Raw genomic sequence first — 18266 nt, forward strand, 5'->3', positions numbered from 1 at the left:
TTGGGGTACTGGGAACCCCAAAATGCAAGGGTACAGGAGGGTCTGCCTTGAAAGAATTAGGACACTCAAGCTTTCTTTTAGCCAAAGTAGCTTTATTTGTGACACCAATAGAAGCTAGCTAGATTCTAAGTGGATCTGAGCAATTTAATGGGGGTAAGATTGGTACTTCTACACAGGAAAGGACAGGGAGAAGATCTGGAGGGGACTAAGGAGTGCTAAATAGCCTGGGATGGCCCAGGAGCAACAGAGAAAGGGTCTAGATGGGATTAAGGAGTGGTAAAGGGTCTTTGGTAGGCCAGGTATAGACAGTAAAAGCAGGTAAGTGGTCAGAAAGCCAGGGTAAAAGGGAAGTTAAAAGGATTATTGAGTATCTAGGTGGACTGGGCTGGGTCAGATGTCTCAGGAGAAACACCAGCATTCTGGGCTACTGAAATGTGTGGGAAAGTTCAGTGACTGGGCTGCTTTCAAAGACATGGTCTTTTCCTTTTAGGGGTCCAGGTCCCATAACTCCATCATTACAATCTAAAAAAACAAGCAACAAACAAACAAAGAAAATAAAACGCCTGAATGCAAATTATGTAGAATTCAGGTTCTCACTGTCATTCAGATATTGTGCCCATCAGTCTAACTCCAGATTGTGAGAGATGAACTCTCAGAAGTGAAGCCTCCTCAATGGGTCAATAATTCTTGATTATTACTTTCAGAATCCTCCCCACTGAGGCCCTGTTTTTAAGCACTTAACAGAAAGAATAAGCCCTGCCCCAACCCCAACCTGAGCCATTTGCCCTTGACTTCCTGCCTCTTTCCTTGTCTTTGAATTTGGAGCCTGGAATGTAAGCCCCACCTCCCAGTTAGAATGTAAGCCCACCCCCAGTTAAGGGGGTAAGGGATAGTGGTGGGTAGAGACTTGTTTGTGTGGTGGGCGGAGATTTGCTTTTATAAGGTGGCCTCTGTTAGGCAGTCTCTTTCTCTCCCCGTGTAATGAAGGAGCAGACAGCCATCTCACCAGATTGTAATAAAGGTAACCTTTGCTTTCCACCTTGAGAAGTCTCTGAGTTTAATTTGGGTTAGGGTTGCTGTCCCACACAAGACCTTGAATCTTAACTGACTTCTCATACTCCATTTGGTGCCAGAAACATACAGATCTTGGTTTCTGATTCAAGTATCATGTTCTCCATCTGGCTCAATAACCTATATCCATATAATACTCAATAATCTATATCCATAGTCATTTACTAAGCTCAGTTCAAGAGTGAATATTCCTGGTTCCTGCAAGCCAAAGCAACTCCTGGCTAAGGCCTCTATTTGCTGCCCAATCTGGGAGATTTTAGACTTAGACAAAAAATTAAAAATTAAAAGACCCTCAGTCCTAGCCAAGGCCATTCCTATCCATGGTCTGCCCAGGGCAATGTCACCAGGAAAAATTGTTTCTCCTTGAAAGTTCTTTTGTTCACAATTTCAAAATTTTACAGCTACTGACTTTAATATATATGCTACTAAGTTAAACATTTTGCAAAAGAAGGAAATTATGCCCCAAAGGTGTGTTGGTGACCATCCAATGAAAGTCACATCAAACCCATGTGATACTCCATGCTCTAAAGATATACTTTTTAAGAATTTTATTGATTGTCTATATGGAAGGGATAAAGTAGCACAAGAGGATAAAATATAGAATGCAGAACATTTATTTTAAATCTTCTTATAAAAATTCTTTCCTCATTTTTAGTTTACTAAATTTTTTCCTTAGGAAGAGCAGTGGGTTTGGGGGTGGTGAAGGCAGTCAAAACACCAATGCTTCTACCACACTCCATATCCAGTTATCCCTTCCACAATGTGGGGGTTAGGGGTGTGGTGCACCACCCCCACCCCCACAGCAATCTGGAAATTCTATGTGCATTATTTTTGGAGCTCCCTCTGTACCAAAGCAGAAGTCTAATTTTTTTTCTTTTGGGGTGTTTACAGTATCTTATTACAGAATTTGGGTTAAGTATTTGGTCATAGGCTCTGTGTCATCTGCGGTTTCTGCAAAACTCCCCCCAAATTCCCATTTAACCTCTTATGCCTATTTGTGATATATCAAACCCCTGCAATAGGGAGGGGATAACTGTACCTGCATTGGAAAATGGGATTATTCTTCCCACACTTAGAAGATTAAAAAAAAATACTACTTCTTCCAAAAGCAGGTCACAGTTTTTATGATTACAGAGAATCTACCTATTTCTAAACAGGGAAGGATTGGATTCATTTCTGAGTGAGTCTAGTGGCCTGAGGTGATAGACATCAAGAATTAGGTACTTGACTTGAAGCAAAAGAAAGGTAAAACAGCAGTATTCACTCCGTTAGCCTGCAGCTGCCCTACAGGCAGGGTGCATGTATTTTCTTTTGAAGTTCAATGCAATAAACTTGTGTGGATTGACTAGACACATATCTACATCTTTTTTTTAATTGCAAAGAAAAAAATCCCTTTTAAATTATGGTTGAAATAATGAAATAATGTAGACCTGACCTATTTTATTCTTAGGTCACACTTATGCATGAAGTTGAGGAAGATACATACCAGAGACTCAAGTTTGGGCTGGAGGGACCAAGTTTCTCCTCATTCCATCCATTTTTATTTTCTTAGTATTCAATCATAAACTCTTCTGTGTATATTTTTCAAGTAGCAAAAGTGAGACTCACCTATGAGATGCTTGGATGGGGGCAAAAGTCACCTGTATCAAAAGTTCCAAGAAAATTTTCATCCTGACCCATGCTTGAATCAACTTAAAACTGGGATTAACTAGAGAGCCTGGTGTGATGCAATGCATCCCCACCTATGGGCTTCAAAGTTTGTGTATGTACGTGGAAGGAGGAAAGGTATAGTTTAGAGTTATTGCAAGGAGAATCTGAGCCTCCCCCCCAAAAAGAAACCACCTACCACTATCATTTTGATCTTTATTGAACTCCAACAAAATGTGTATCATCCTTCAGAGCTGGGCTGGACTCAGGCCAGTACTCAGACAGTTTAGGTTCAGTATTAGAATACTGAATAAGTGAAACTGAATAAGTGAACTCCAAGATCATTCAACAGTTAACCATAGGAGAACCATGAAGAAAATTTACATGATGACCACAAAAATGTAAAGGAAAACAACATTGAAAGGTTTAATAATTCTGAACAATGCAATGATAAAATGTGGCTTTGACAAGGTGGGGGATCTAGGAAACTCTGCCCCTCCCCCCCAATTCTCCTTGAGTTTTCTCCTTTTCCCGCATGGTCAAGTCTTTGGCATTCGCCTAAGGCATCATCCCAGCAATCCAGTCAACTGGCCTTTCACTGTGGCTACTTTCATTCTGGCTATGCCCAATCTCCCATTCTGTTACCTCTGACCTAGCCCAATCTTCATTGTCTGTTACCTCCCTATTACAATTACCACTTCCCACCCTTGATCCTATCTAGACCCCCATTTTACCCCGACTCACTCCCATCAAGATCTTCTCTAAACCCCTCCTCTGTTCACCCTAGCCTACTGGCCACTCCTATCAAGATCCTTCCTAGACCCCTTATCCCAGACTCCTCCTCACAGTGACCCCAAATTATTTGGTCATTCCTAGATCCCTCCCACAGTCTTTCTGTATATAAAGTCCATCTTGTCTCCATTAAAGTGCTCAGATTCATAAAATCTAGCCAATAGCTCATAAATGTTCAGATTCTTTAAGAGTTTGGCCAGTATGGCAGATCTCTAATAAACCTTGTCTTTGGCTGAAAGAAGGCTTGGGTCGAATTTATTCAGGCAGGATCCATGTCACTATTTTGGGCAAATACACCCCTAAACCTCTAAACCTCAGCAGCTTCACATGTGAAGGCCTCCTTCTTCTGAGGAAAGACTGAGGTGCCAATGTATGGATTTTTCTTTAATTGTAACTTATTATAAGGGAGGGTTCTTTTTTGGTGTGTACATGTTGGGGGAGTCAATGAGATTTTTAAAAATAAAACATTTTAAATGTAAAAAAAAAACCCTAAATTGTGAGGTGTTAAGATTTCATTGTTGTTCAGTCATGTCCAACTCTTCATGACCCCATTTGTGGTTTTCTTGGCAAAGACACTGGATTGATTTGCCATTTCCTTCTCCAGCTCATTTTACAGATGAGGAAACTGAGGCAAACAGGGTTAAGTGACTTTCCCAGCTAGTAAGTGCCGAGGTCATATTTGAACTCAAGCCTTCCTGACTCTAGGGCCAGTCTATCCACTGCACCACCTAGTTGCCTTCCAACCCCCCCCCAAAAAAAAAAGCAGGAAAGAAATACTTTGATTGGAATTTAAAGCACTAGGAGGCTAATATTAGAACCTAGTGAGGTATCAGGACCCACTCAAGTCCCTTTAAAGAACAGAAGTAAGATTTCCTAGAGCCTCCAAAAGATGTCTGCAACCACCTAGGTGCCAACAGTAAGGGTCAGTTGCTTGTTTCCTTGTATGTCACATACTTTAAAGCCAGGTCTTCCTGTACCCAGTCATGATTTGATAACTTGGACTCTTTCATGAACTTTTTTCTCAGTCTTTTGAATTTGGCACACACCTACTTTTAATTTCTCTTTTCTCTTGGTTTGAGAGAAAAGGTGGGACCTGGGACCAAAAGACTCTGGTTCACTCCAGTACCTATTTTCTGTGTGACTCTGGGAAAGGTATTTAATTTGAGACTATTCCCTCATCTAGAACATGAGACCAATACACTTTGTCCCCAAATATAAGTACAGCATCTGGGAAGATTGAATCAATGAAGGGGAAAGAAAAGGGGAAGAAACATTTATTGAGAACCTATGTGTCAGACACTATGCTAGGCATTTTACAAATATTATTTGTAAAGTCTGATCCTCACAACAACCCTGGGAGAATAGGTTCTATTATTAGCTCCATTCTACAGTTGAAGAAACTGAGACAAAGAAAGGTTAAGTGATTTCCCCAGGGTCACACAACTAGTAAGTGTCTGGGGCTGGATTTGAATGCAGGACTTCCTGACCTTAAGCCCCAGTGCTTTATTCTCTCAACACTGCTGCTATTGCAACTACTACTACTACTACTACTACTAACTACTACTACTACTACTACTATTGCTACTACTACTACTATAACAACTACTACCACTACTACTACTAGAATGACAACTCCTCTTCCTTCTCCTCCTCCTCCTCCTCCTACTACTACTCCTACCACCCTCTAGCTAAATACAAATACTCAGCATGAATATATTCATTTACAGGTGCATTTGTCTAGGTCCCAGGCCACAGAGACATCCCCAGTTTAATAACATCAACAGTGCTCAGGAACAAAACAGCCTTGTTAAGTACAAAGAGCTACAGATCTCCTCAATGTGAGCTTATACAGGATTCACCAAAAAGAAGGGTTTAATGTGCTTACCTCATCAGGTTCCCATCAATAGGGGCTATACCTGTGCTTAAAATCACTGACCTGTATATAAAGCCTAGTCAGCCCCTCAGGTCCCACAATATGATCAGAACAAATAAAGCTAGGATAGGATAGTAATAGTATTACTTGCCTCACAGCAATATTGAAAAGAGTTTTTACAGGGTTTTTTTTAAGGGACCTAAGTGGTCTTTACAAAGGGAATGACTTCATCCACTCTGCATCAGTTCATAGAGGTCTTCTATGGAAGGGATCTATGAGGTCTTCTGGTTCAATCCCCTCCTTTTACAAAAATTGAGGCCAAAAAAGTTTTACTAAATACCAAAGGTCACACAAGTAGCGAGAGAAAACACGTTCCAAATCCAGGACCCTCTTCTCCTCACTTTAATGCCTCTTTCAAAGGCAAATGTGTATAACTTCTGTGACTATCCCCCTACGTCTTGAGAATGATTTGGTCCACTTCCCCCATCTCTACCTTACATCAACAAAGTGTTCTCTTATAGTCTTTCTCTCTACTCCTAGTTGGGAAAGTGAGAGTTTTTTAATCATATATTAACTCTCAAAACCTGTTCTTTCCTGACCCTTTTCTTACTGGGTTCCCCTCTCCCTACCCTGTCATTAATCCCTTAAATGCCTGGTACAAAGAGTTGTCTTGTAATCTTTCTGCTACCCCTAAGTTAGAGTTCCTACTGTCCCCATCCCCTTATCAACTCTTAACAGTATTTCTTCCTGAGCCTTTCCCCATTAGATTCTCTCTTCTCCTTGTAAACTCTTGAATTCCAGGATCCCAGAATGTGATAGTCTTTGATGATGCTTTCTTTACCCCAAATAAATTCCACTTGGAAGCATAGAACCCATAGAGGAAACATATGTTGTACACATAGACATGAGGACTGGCAGCTCTCAGAGTTCTCCTCTTCCAGGGTGTTCTAGGTCCCACAAGGCTGGTCCTTTTGGAAGTAAAGAGAAATCCAAACTGCTAGATAATGGACACACCTAAGGCTGTCATTTTTAATCTCACCCAAAGGCACGTCAAATCTTCTGTCTGTATTGCTCAGAAAGGATGACATAATGCATCTGGTAAAGACCCATGCATGTGTTAAGAGATGATTCACAGGAGCCAAAAGTAGGACACAGGGGTTATATAGAATGGTTCAGTATCATCATGTACATGGTGATTAAAGGAGGCATATCAACTAATGTAATTTTCTCTCTCCACATTTTTTTTAAAAGAAGGACAAGAAGAATACTTTTCTTTTCAAAAGTATGCCACTCATGTTGGGGATTTTCAGGTATAATCAAGGTGAAGTTAGGATGCAAACTTTCAGCTTAAAATGTGGATTATATGATTTTGACTTCAGGTTCTGGAAGAATAGGGAAAAAAATGATAGCACATTATTTCTTGCTTACTTGGGTTTTAACTTAAAAGAAAAAAATTCTTTCGCTTTCGGACTATTTTCTTTCTCCCAAAGGAATACAAAAGGGTCTAAGTCATACCTAATTTGATATTCAGTAGAATGTCATGAACTCTTGGGAGCTCTGCAAATACTAACAAATGAATATCAAAAATAAGAATGTGGGGAATTAATAAAATATAAATCTGTTTTTTAAATAAGCAAACAGTACAAGGGAGAAAAAAGAAACAGTACTAGGGTAGGATGTGTGAAGTAAATGAAAGTTTAATACATTAATGTGCCTGATGAATATCTCTCCAATTATCTAGGTGGGCTGGTGATGTTGAAGGAGGGATTGGGAATAAATTGAGCTTTTCAAGAACATGTGGGTTCTAAAATGAGAAGAAAAGGGAATAAGAAGCTGTGGGGAATGTAGGATGTGTTGCTGAAGATTATTTGCCTGGTCCAGGTCTGCTAAGGAAGATGCAGAACACAGACAAGGCTTATCAGAGAGTGATGAGTACGGAGAATACGAGCTAGATGAGTTTATGGGTAGCATCAAGGTGGGCTGAGAGTGGAGGACTAGAGTCTAGGCACAAAAAAAAAAGACCTTGGTCTTCTAGGGTATGAAAGCAATGTCTTGGCCTTGTATTGGGGAATAAAAAGCAAAGGAAATTGGCAAGAAAGAATTATAACAACAAATGTGGAGGGCTGAGAAGAATACTGCCAAACAGAAAGAATGACAAAGGGAAAGAAGGTAGAAACAGTCATGCTTCAAACCTGGCACACTAGATGAAAATGTGCCTGTAGTATATATTACATGTCAATAGTTTGTACCCTGAGATTGACTCACACTGGGGTAAAAATAGCTGTTAACATTGCAATGGCTGATTTTATGTGCTGTAACCTAGCAGGAAAGTTTGTGGAGGGTACCATCAGAGAAAGGAAAGGGCCCAGAGTCTCAAATGTGGAGAAATATTCACCTTCTCCCTGGGTTTTGGTGGTAGCAGAAATTTAACAGAGAAAAGTAGTTGTGAATGATTTGAAGAGGTAGTTTTCAAATGAAGGAGTCCAAGCTGTGAACAACCATATGACTTATTGTTTTAAATCACTACTAATTTAAAAATAGTGAGTTTCCATGTCATACCTATCAGACTGACGAAGATGATGAAATATAAAAATGACAAATGTTGGAGAGACTGTGGGAAAACAGGCACACTGTCATACTGTTGGTAGAGTTTCAAATTGATCCAGCTGTTCTGGGAAGTAATTTGGAACTATGTCCCCCAAAGTTACTAAACTGTGTGTATGTGAAGATATGTGACTAATAGGCCTACAAAGAGGGCAAAGAAAGAGGAAAAGGATATGTATGTACAAAAAACTATTTATAGCAGGCCTATTTTTCAATATTCCCCATAGCATTCAACCAAATTGGAATATTACCTTTTCCTTGATCTCATTCTTACTCTTAAGCATCTGTGCACATCTGGAATGCTCTGTATTCCCTCCTAATCTCTATCTTTTCAAATTTCTGTCTTCCTTCAGAGTTCAACTCAAGTACCATATCCTTTTTGAAGCTTTTTCCCATCTCCCCAGCTGGAAAAGCTTTGCCCCATCTCAAATTTCCTTAGTATATTTTGTCTGGATTTTCCCTATCATACTCTAGTTTGTAATACACTTATTTTGTCTATGTCATGCCCTGTCCCCAGTAGTCTGTAAATATCTTGTGGACAGAGACTGTATTATTTTTCATCTCTGCATCCCTAGCACCAAACACAATGCCACTGCACAAAATAGCTGCTTAATAAATTTGAATGTGATATCCCTACAGAATATCAATCCCAGCAGCTGTACCACCTTTCAGTTATTTCAACTCTTTGCATCTCAATTCTTTGATAAACTACTGCTTATGTACATGCGTATTTTTAAAAAATTGTGTCATTTGTGCTCCATTGCAATGTACTGTTTGCTTATTTAAAAAACAGATTTATATTTTATTAATTCCCCGCATTCTTATTTTTGATATTCATTTGTTAGTATTTGCAGAGCTCCCAAGAGTTCATGGCATTCTACTGAATATCAAATTAGGTATGACTTAGACCCTTTTGTATTCCTTTGGGAGAAATTGTGTCATTTGTGCCACCACCAAAACCCAGGGAGAAGGTGAATATTTCTCTGCATTTGAGACTCTGGGCCCTTTCCTTTCTCTGATGGTACTCTCCACAAACTTTCCTGCTAGGTTACAGCACATAAAATCAGCCATTGCAATGTTAACAGTTATTTTTACCCCAGTGTGAGTCAACCATTTCTATCCAAGTAGGATAGAAAACTTATAGGATGGGCAATTTCAAACTAAAAGGAACCTTAGAGACCATCCAGTCCAACCCCTTCATTTTATAGACAAGGAATTAAGGCTATCAGAGGTTAAATGACTTGCCCAGGAACCTGGCTCTTCATGACTTCAAGTCCAGCACCTTACCTAGGTCTTAGGAAAGATTCATGGGTCCTATGTAACTTCTGCCATGAATGGGGGTTTATGGGGAAAGGAGGTGGGGGATTGTGTCTTTTTGTGGGATTTTGTTGACTAAAAGTGCAACATCAGAAGTAGGTAACATGCCTTCGAAAACGATTCCCAGAACTCTTCACTCCTTCTCAGAGGCTCATGGAGAAGTAGGCAATTGACTCTTCTTCTAAGTCTTGCCAACATTTTAGATGCCATTCCAGGATGCCTTGGAAAGCAAGGAGTTTTTATAATGATTAGTTTTGCGACAGCCAAAGTGTGGACTGGATGATCCCATCAGCTTCAATAATATGTGTTCTTTCTATTCCAGAGATGATGTAACTGCCCTGGGATCTGATAGGCTAGCCTTGTGAGTTGGCAGCACTAGCAGAAATGAGCGGGTCCAATAACAATACGATTAGTGAAAGGTCCAGGTCTCTCCTGGTAAATTCTGTAATGATGATGTGCATTCATAGAGCATATCACTTCCAATTATCCAAGGCATTTGGACAGTAGTCATACTTAGTGGGTTTGCTTTTCACCCAGATTTGAAGTCTGATTGCTCCAGCGGTGCTCTGAGCGAGGCGGTCAGAGAGTGTGTGGGTACAGCAGACATCTAGCTGGAAGACTGAGCTGTTGGAAAGGGCAAAGGCACTTGATGTCTCCATAATATTACCTTCTTATGCAACTGCAATGGCAGGAGTGGAGGTGGGGAAAGGAGGATAAGATTCTTTAGCTCATTCTAATTCTAAATTATATCGCCTTCCTCTCACTCTCTTGCATATAATTCCTTCAATCATCAAGGAATACGTACAGTGGAAAAAGTATCAGACAACAAATTAAAAGACTTGAGTTTCAGTTCTGGCTTACCAATGAAGAGTTATGTGTCTTTGTGAAAGCTATTTAATCTATATGATCCTCAGTTTCCCTATCTGTAAAATGATGTGGTATGGCAAGGTAGATAGTGTAATGAATACAGAGGAAGGCATACCTGGATTTAAATCCATCCTTTGATGCTGTAAGAGTATGAGCAAATCACAGTCACTCTGCATCTCTAAATCATATGTAGATAATTTATAGTTGGTTAATATTAATATTATGTGGCTGCTCCACCAGTGAAGCCACAGGTCTTTGGCATACTGACACTAAATGAGGGTAATATAACTTTGCTTAAGAAACAATGTGGTGGAGCAGATAGAGTTCTAGGCTTGGGGTCAGGAAGCCCCTAGTTGAAATCCTGCCCTAGATACTTAATAGCTATGTGACCCTGCAGAAGCTGCTTGGCTTCTCTCATTCCCTCTCTCAGTTTTCTCATCTACAAAATGGTGATAATAATCCCATCTGTCTCCCAGGGTTGTTGTGAGGATCAAATGAGATTCTCTCTCTCTCTCTCTCTCTCTCTCTCTCTCTCTCTCTCTCTCTCTCTCTCTCTCCCCATATAGACACATATACATTAATATACATATTATATTATATATATATATACACTATATAATAAATATTATTATATAGTGTATATATAATACATATTAGTATATATTATGTATACATACATATATAAAGAATTTTGCAAATTTTGGAACACCATTTAAATGTTAGCTATTATTATTATTACTGCTTGTTTCACAAGGTTGTTGTGAAGAGCAAAAACAACATTGAAAAAGAAAACACTTTGAAAACTGTAAAGCACAATATAAGCATAAAGAAATACTGTAAGTGGCATTACAATTATAAAAATAATTATAGTGAGGTGTAAGGGATGGGGTGGAGAATAGAAAGAAAATCACTTATAAATATAAGCAGCTTAGGTATTTGTCACAGTTGTCTTTCATATGCATTTTTAATCATGTCCTGTCTAAAAATGAAAAAAAAAAGAAAATAGTTCATTGCTCATGCCATCATTCTATGATTAGAAACACAGATCTAGGAATAATGTCACCATGTTTCTTGGAATTGCTGACCTGATGCATGATAAATAGTTCTTCCTGTGAACATGCCTGGAAAAGTAATTGATTCCCATACCCACATATGCAGGCAGGCAGCCCTTACTCCTCTATATCATTTGAACTACATGGAAGGGACAAAGGGGTTCACATGCCCACTGCAGACAAAAAGAAAGTTAATTAAAAGGCATTCCCCATTGTCTGGAATTTGAGTAATAAATGCTATAAATAATGCACACTGAACAAAATCAATTGCTCTGTGGTCACATTTTGCAGCTTCCTTTTCAGAATTATGAGAGTATCCCCACAAGGAATCTTCTCATTCCCTGTTTAAACTACTTTGAGTTCCAGCTAAGGAATCATTGGCTCTCTATAAACATGAGAACAACAGTAATAATTATTTAATCCCCAGTCCTGCTTGTCCATGAAGATCATTACATTTATTGCCTATGCTGGCACGTATTTTGTAAAGCCCTAGACGCTGGATCCCGTCTGCTAGTGATGCCAGTTTAATGTTTATTCATAACTAATAATCTTTAGAAAAGGAGGTGGGAAAATTACTAACTTGATGACCATTCCATGGGATTCATTTACAGCAAACAAGTCAAACAATCCTCATTTAATTGTAAGGAATGAACATGGCAATCCTAAGTGTCAAAACTTTGCAGAATGTGTCTTTATTAGTGAAGATATCATAAATGAATATTGATATTCTGGGTATAATAGGGAGAAGTTTTTTCCCTTCTTCTCTCTGCTTCTATGTTATTTTCTTGATGTTTAAGCAAGTCAGCTTTGAAGGAGATGCTGTGGGGATAATGCTCTATTAGAAACCAATATTCAAAAAATAGCTTAGAAGCCCCTGACTATTTAGTTTCTGTTTGCTTCACTGTCTTCTATCCAGACTGAAACTCTTAATTGTCTTCGTAAGATTTGGCCCAAGTTTGATTGCCAAGTTGTCTTAGGTGGGGTGACTGCCTTACCCCAACTTTTAATTATTTCTGCTGTACTAAAATTTATTTTGAGGCATTCTTTCTGGAGGAATTTGGGAAGGCCAGGTAGCTTCCTGCCTCATTCTTCCCACAATTCCCCAGTATAGGCCTTTAGTGGAGGCTACTTTCTTAGTTACTATTTATTTTGGAAAAGCGTTCATAGCTACTGCCTGACTAAAATACAGGTAAAAAGAAATTACAAATGTATTTCTGGAAGTAATAATCTTGTCCCACAGAAGAGGATTGCCTTAATATAATTGTGACTGTATTTGGCACATGTAGAGGGCCAGCTTTGGTGAGTTGGATGGCTTAAGCCAGCCCGGGTCTTACCTGTAGTTTGTACTAAGCCTGACAGCTGTGAAACTCAGGATGTCGGCTCTCCACCCCCCTGTTCCATCTCTTGAGAATAGGACGCAAGAAGGCAGGAAACGGATGGGGTACAGGACAGGACGAAAGAATGTAACAGACAAGGTACAAGGAAGTAAGGAAATCACTTAATTAGATTTGTACTTTTCATGGAAAATAATGTTACTATTGCTTAATCCAGTACTATATAAGCCTGAGCCCTCAGATCAATAAACGAAGTTTTTTCTTCACATCTTCCACCTGGCCCCTGATTCTTTCTCTCTTCACACTCTGCCGGCATCAGACCACAGCCTCAGACGCAGGCGCTCCGGCATTTGGCGCCTAGACAGGGACCTGAAAGGAAGGCTTCCCCTGGCAGAGTGGCCCTGGACAAGGTGGGCTGTTTGGCCAACAGCCTGGAAAAAAGCTCCAGTTGTCAACAGAAGAGGGCTAACAAGGTAGGGTGATTATTTTCCTATATAGTTTTTTATTTTCACCAGGTTAAGCTGGGATTAAAAAGAAACGAGACTGCCGCTTTTCGGGTCCCTTAAAGTGACAGTAAACTTAAGAACAAGACTGCCGCTTTGGAGTCTCCAATTTAAAGTGAAAGGAAACCGCAGCAGCTAAGTAGTGTCCTATAAGATAGTTAGCTAATATGGGGCAGAGCTCATGGGCAGAACAGAGAGACAGACAATATTATTTGAAAGTGTTCAAATACAGGGGACACAACTAGAATTTCAGCATGCAAATAAGAACATTGTCTTTCTTTAAACTGTCAACTGCGTCTTTGTCATTTCTATTGAAAACAAACCAAGTGCCATTCTGCTACTGAAATCTCTGCATAAGATACCTGTATTGTCCAACCATTGCATTGCAAGATATAGCTGAAATCAGTCCAGTGTATCACCAAGATTCAATCTGCTGACTATTTTGCTAGCCTATTCCAAGACTGTACTAATACCAACTTTGATTACACTAGGAAATGGCAGTGCTCAGTCTTTGTGGTGTTGCAATGTTCACATATTTGCTATTTTATTGATTGTTGTTTAAAATAATAGTACTGTATGAGAACTTAATGATTGTATCTTGGAATTATTTTGTATAGACAATATACTTAGAAAAGTGGTTACCATGCTGCTGTCCTGTTCTTGTTAAAAAGTCCCATGTGTAGAAGTAGAGTTTCCTCATGTACAAGAGTCCTTTTTTCAGGTGAATATTAATTATTCTTCACATAACATTAAAACACAGCATAATTCTGGTAATTTTTACTTGTTTAAATAGAATCTACCAGTAGTTCTGGAAAGCCTTTTTTGGTTTCCTGGGTACAATTCTATGTAACATATATAAAAACTAAAGTGAGATTCATAAATATTCAGGACATTGGCAGCTGATCACATTTACAAAGTCAGTGTGTAAGTGAAGTTATTACTCCCTCCATAATGCCTTATGGACAAGCAGGAGCTGTGATGTGAAGCTACATTGTATTTCCCATTTTACATATGTCTCCCTATTTGATTTTATTCAAGTTATAGTACATTCTGAAAAAGTTGGCCTTAGGTGTGTGTCATTGTGGCATGCAAAGAGTTATGACGACTTTACATTAAATGTTAGAATTTGTAGTCGTTATGATATTAGTAATTTTTGTGGTTTTCAAGAGTCTCAAAGAAAATGTTAACATTTTTTGTCAGCCATCACATTTCCAAACAGTATTTTTAAAAAACAAAGGTAATTGTGATATGGCAGATGAGCAGACTAATCAAAATCAGTGGTTAAGGGGACTTCATTTTAGATCCTTTTTAATAATCAAAGAAAATGGGACATTTGCCATAAATATATTACATATATATATATATATGTATACATTATATATATATATATATATAAAGTTTTATTGAAGTTAGAGCTAAAATAGCATACTTAATTTTATAGCTTTTGTAGATACATGTCCTTTGTAACCTTCCATTAATTTCAGATCAGTTTGTAAATCAAGAGTTCTATCTTACAGTAATTCTACAAAAATAAAGGTTGTATCATTTTATCTACAACCACCATTTAGGTAACTTAAAAATTACATTGGTATTCAAAAAAGAGGAAAATTACTTAAGAAGCTAAGTTATATCAATAATTAGAAAACAAATCAACTTGTTTTCTTAATCAGGTGGGGAGGAAACTTCAAGGTTAGGAGTAAATAAACTCTCTGCTTTAGAAATTTGACATGAGCAGTTTGTATGTTAAACACAGTCTAATGCACTGTATGTATACTAAAATTTCCAGTAAGATGTAGCTTGTAAATTTTCTGAATCGGCTCCTTAGTACTAGTTATAATATAGCTAAAATCTTAATATATTTTACAGTATATAAAAGGCTATAACTTCATAATTTTTTTAAACATATCTTTGATAGAACTTTTTGATTTAAAAAATCATTCATTCCAACTTTGTTAGAATATCAATAGCAATATTTTTAGGCTTTCATTTGTCCTGGTGGTTCTTTGGGAGGATTTGCAAGCAAATTAAACAAGCAAGAGTGGTAAAGGGGACATTTATTTGTCTTTGAATATTTAGAAATAGATTTTTACTCTTGCCCAACAAAACCCTTTTGAATTCAGTAGATAACTAAAGAAATTCTCTTGCTTTGCTGCAGAGTTCTACTGTCTAACTCCCCTCTTGTATTAGAAAATTCAGCATAAATTTGTCATAGCCTGGTCAGTAGTTAAAACAACATTTCAGAGTTGAAAATAATTTTTATTAATTAAACCATTAGGGAATCTTTTTTTCACTACAGATAGGAAACTTAGTTATTTCTGTGTTTTCTGCCAAGAAGCATAGCCTTAAACACATTTCTATACATACCTGATTTCTTAGCTACTTAAACTTATGCTGTTCTAAACATTACTTAATCATATTTAGTTGGCTATTTTCCTACTGAACAATTACACAATGTTAGGAAGAGTCTTATTCTAAAATTTCTTTATTTCATATAAATGTGTGATTCATGTTTTTTTAAGTGTAATTACAATGTATGCATCAGAGTATGTGCAAAAAAAAAGTGGGGGAAAGATGACTATCATATGAAGATAAGCAGATACTTTGGATTAGTTATATTTTTTTTTTGGCTAGGTAATGGGGTTAAGTGACTTGCCCAGGGTCACACAGCTAGGAAGTGTTATGTGTCTGTGGCCGGATTTGAACTCAGGTCCTCCTGAGTCCAGGGCCGGTGCTCTATCCGCTGCGCCACCTAGCTGCCCCCTTAGTTACATATTTTAAGAAGGACATAAGCAATATCATTTCTTGTTTTGCTTTAGTATTCTTGGCAATCCAAGACACCTCAAGACTGACAATGGTCCCGCCTATACTAGCAGGAATTTTGCACAATTTTGTCTCACCTATAATATCACTCACTCTACTGGCATCCCATACAATCTTACTGGACAAGCCATTGTTGAAAGGTACAACAAGGATATTAAAATCCTCCTTGATAAACAGAAAAAAGAGGGAATAGAAACTAGGGTAAGAAGGAGATTGGATCAGGTAATATATACTATAAATTTAAAAAGGAGATTGGATCAGGTAATATATACCATAAATTTTTTGACACTAGATGATCAGGGACATAGTCCTGCACAAAAATATTTTGCAGGACAAAAGAACAGGTTGTTAAATGAGCAACCAGATATCACAGTAATGTGGAAGGATCCAAAGATGGGTGATTGGGATGGTCCAGTAAAATTACTAACCTGGGGTTGAGGTTATGCTTGTGTTTTTCCAGAACATGCAGAAGAACCAGTCTGGGTTCCCAAGAGGAACATCTGCACCTGTCAGCATACTGACCAGAGGGATAGAGACCCTGAGCATCAAAGGAAAAACTGGTCAGAGAGACAAGCGGAGGAGGAAGGCGAGACCGAGAAGACGAAGAGCCAATAATAAGATGTTGACTGTCCTTTTTGCAATGATGACTGTCGCGGATGGCTCTAGGATAGAGTCATGATTACATTGGACTTATATACCTTACCCCACTTTGGGTTAAACCTGTAACTTGACCACTATCCTTTTGTTTGTGTAACTCCCTATTTGCTTTCTAATACTACCAATGTAACTCCTGATCAGATATTGAATAAGCTTCAGGGTGCTTGGCATTCCAAAAATATAACATGGATGGTATTGATCCTCAAGATATTGTTTATAAGCTGTTGTACTATATCAAGCAACTTAACACTTTCCAGAATATTTCGAGTTTGCTGTTGCATTGCGTACCCTGATAGTATTCTTGCTACTCTTGAGTTTTCTCCTGATGTGCATCCCACATTCTCAAGCTAGAACAGAAGAAAGGGGGAGATGTAGAGGGCCGGCTTTGGGGAGTTGGAGGGCTTAAGCCAGCCCGGGTCTTACCTGTAGCTTGTACTAAGCCTGACAGCTGTGAAACTCAGGATGTCGGCTCTTCACCCCCCTGTTCCGTCTCTTGAGAACAGGATGCAGGAAGGGAGGAAACGGATGGGGTACAGGACAGGACACAGGAAAGAATGTAACAGACAAGGCACAAGGAAGTAAGGAAATCACCTAATTAGATTTGTACTTTTCATGAATAATAATGTTACTATTGCTTGATCCAGTACTATATAAGCCTGAGCCCTCAGATCAATAAATAAAGTTTGTTCTTCACATCTTCCACCTGGCCCGTGATTCTTTCTCTCTTCACACGCTGCCAGTATCAGACCACGGCCACGGACGCAGGCGCTCACGGCAGGCACAGTGTTTGATCCTTCATCATTAGCCTAAAAAAAAAATATGATCTGCCTGGGCTGGAGTGACAGGCAATGGTGGCAGCAGGAGAGGGAGCTGCAAAAGGAAATATGTTTGCACATTGAACTATCTATGATTGTCCACAATTTACTGGAAACAAATCCTTTACATTGGCTTATTAGTTAATTTTCTTTGTCAATGGGCAGACTTTTGTAACAGCTTTCATAATTTATCAAGCCTACAATGCGTCAAGTTTCAAAATTAATGTGCTCACTGACATAGAATTGCATTTTTATGACATACCCTTTGATTTTGACATTTTTCTCTCCCTGCAGTACATAGACAGCCTATTCTAAATTATCGGATCTTTCTGCTTTGGTATATTTTGGGGTATAAATTAATGTCCTGTCTTTGATTAGTAAAAAGGATTAAGTAACAAACTTTGAAAGCAAGGTTGCCAATATATGTTGATGAACAACCCAGATGTACTTGCTGGGCCTATGGAAATCTAGTTGAAACATATCTCCCTCCCTCCTTGAAATTTTTAGCAGCATTCTAGAACACGAAAAGATGCTTTGTGAGGTATTCAAAAAGCAATCTGATGCCATTTCTTGTGATTAAAATTTAACGATGAGAATAAATTTAATTATATTATCCTATACTTGAAGTTTTGGTACAAGTCCAGCATAATGGATTGCCCTTGGATATCATAGTCCTTTGAAGAGGAGGAACTAGCCAGCTAGTGGTCAAAACCTTTTGCTGTCTCACAAAAAAAAAAAAAAAACAAAAACAGAAAAGAAAAGGCTCTTACAGTGGAGGGGAAATGGGGAAAGGTGAGAGGGAATGAGTGAATCTTATTCTCATCAGATTTGGCTTAAGGAGGGAATAACATACACACTCAATTGGGTATGGAAATCTATCTTACCCTACAGGAAAATAGTCGGGGAAGGGGACA

The sequence above is a fragment of the Phascolarctos cinereus genome, unplaced genomic scaffold, assembly GCF_003287225.1.
Source record: "Phascolarctos cinereus isolate Bilbo 61053 unplaced genomic scaffold, phaCin_HiC Scaffold_726;HRSCAF=1367, whole genome shotgun sequence".
NCBI classification, from domain to species: Eukaryota; Metazoa; Chordata; class Mammalia; order Diprotodontia; family Phascolarctidae; genus Phascolarctos; species Phascolarctos cinereus.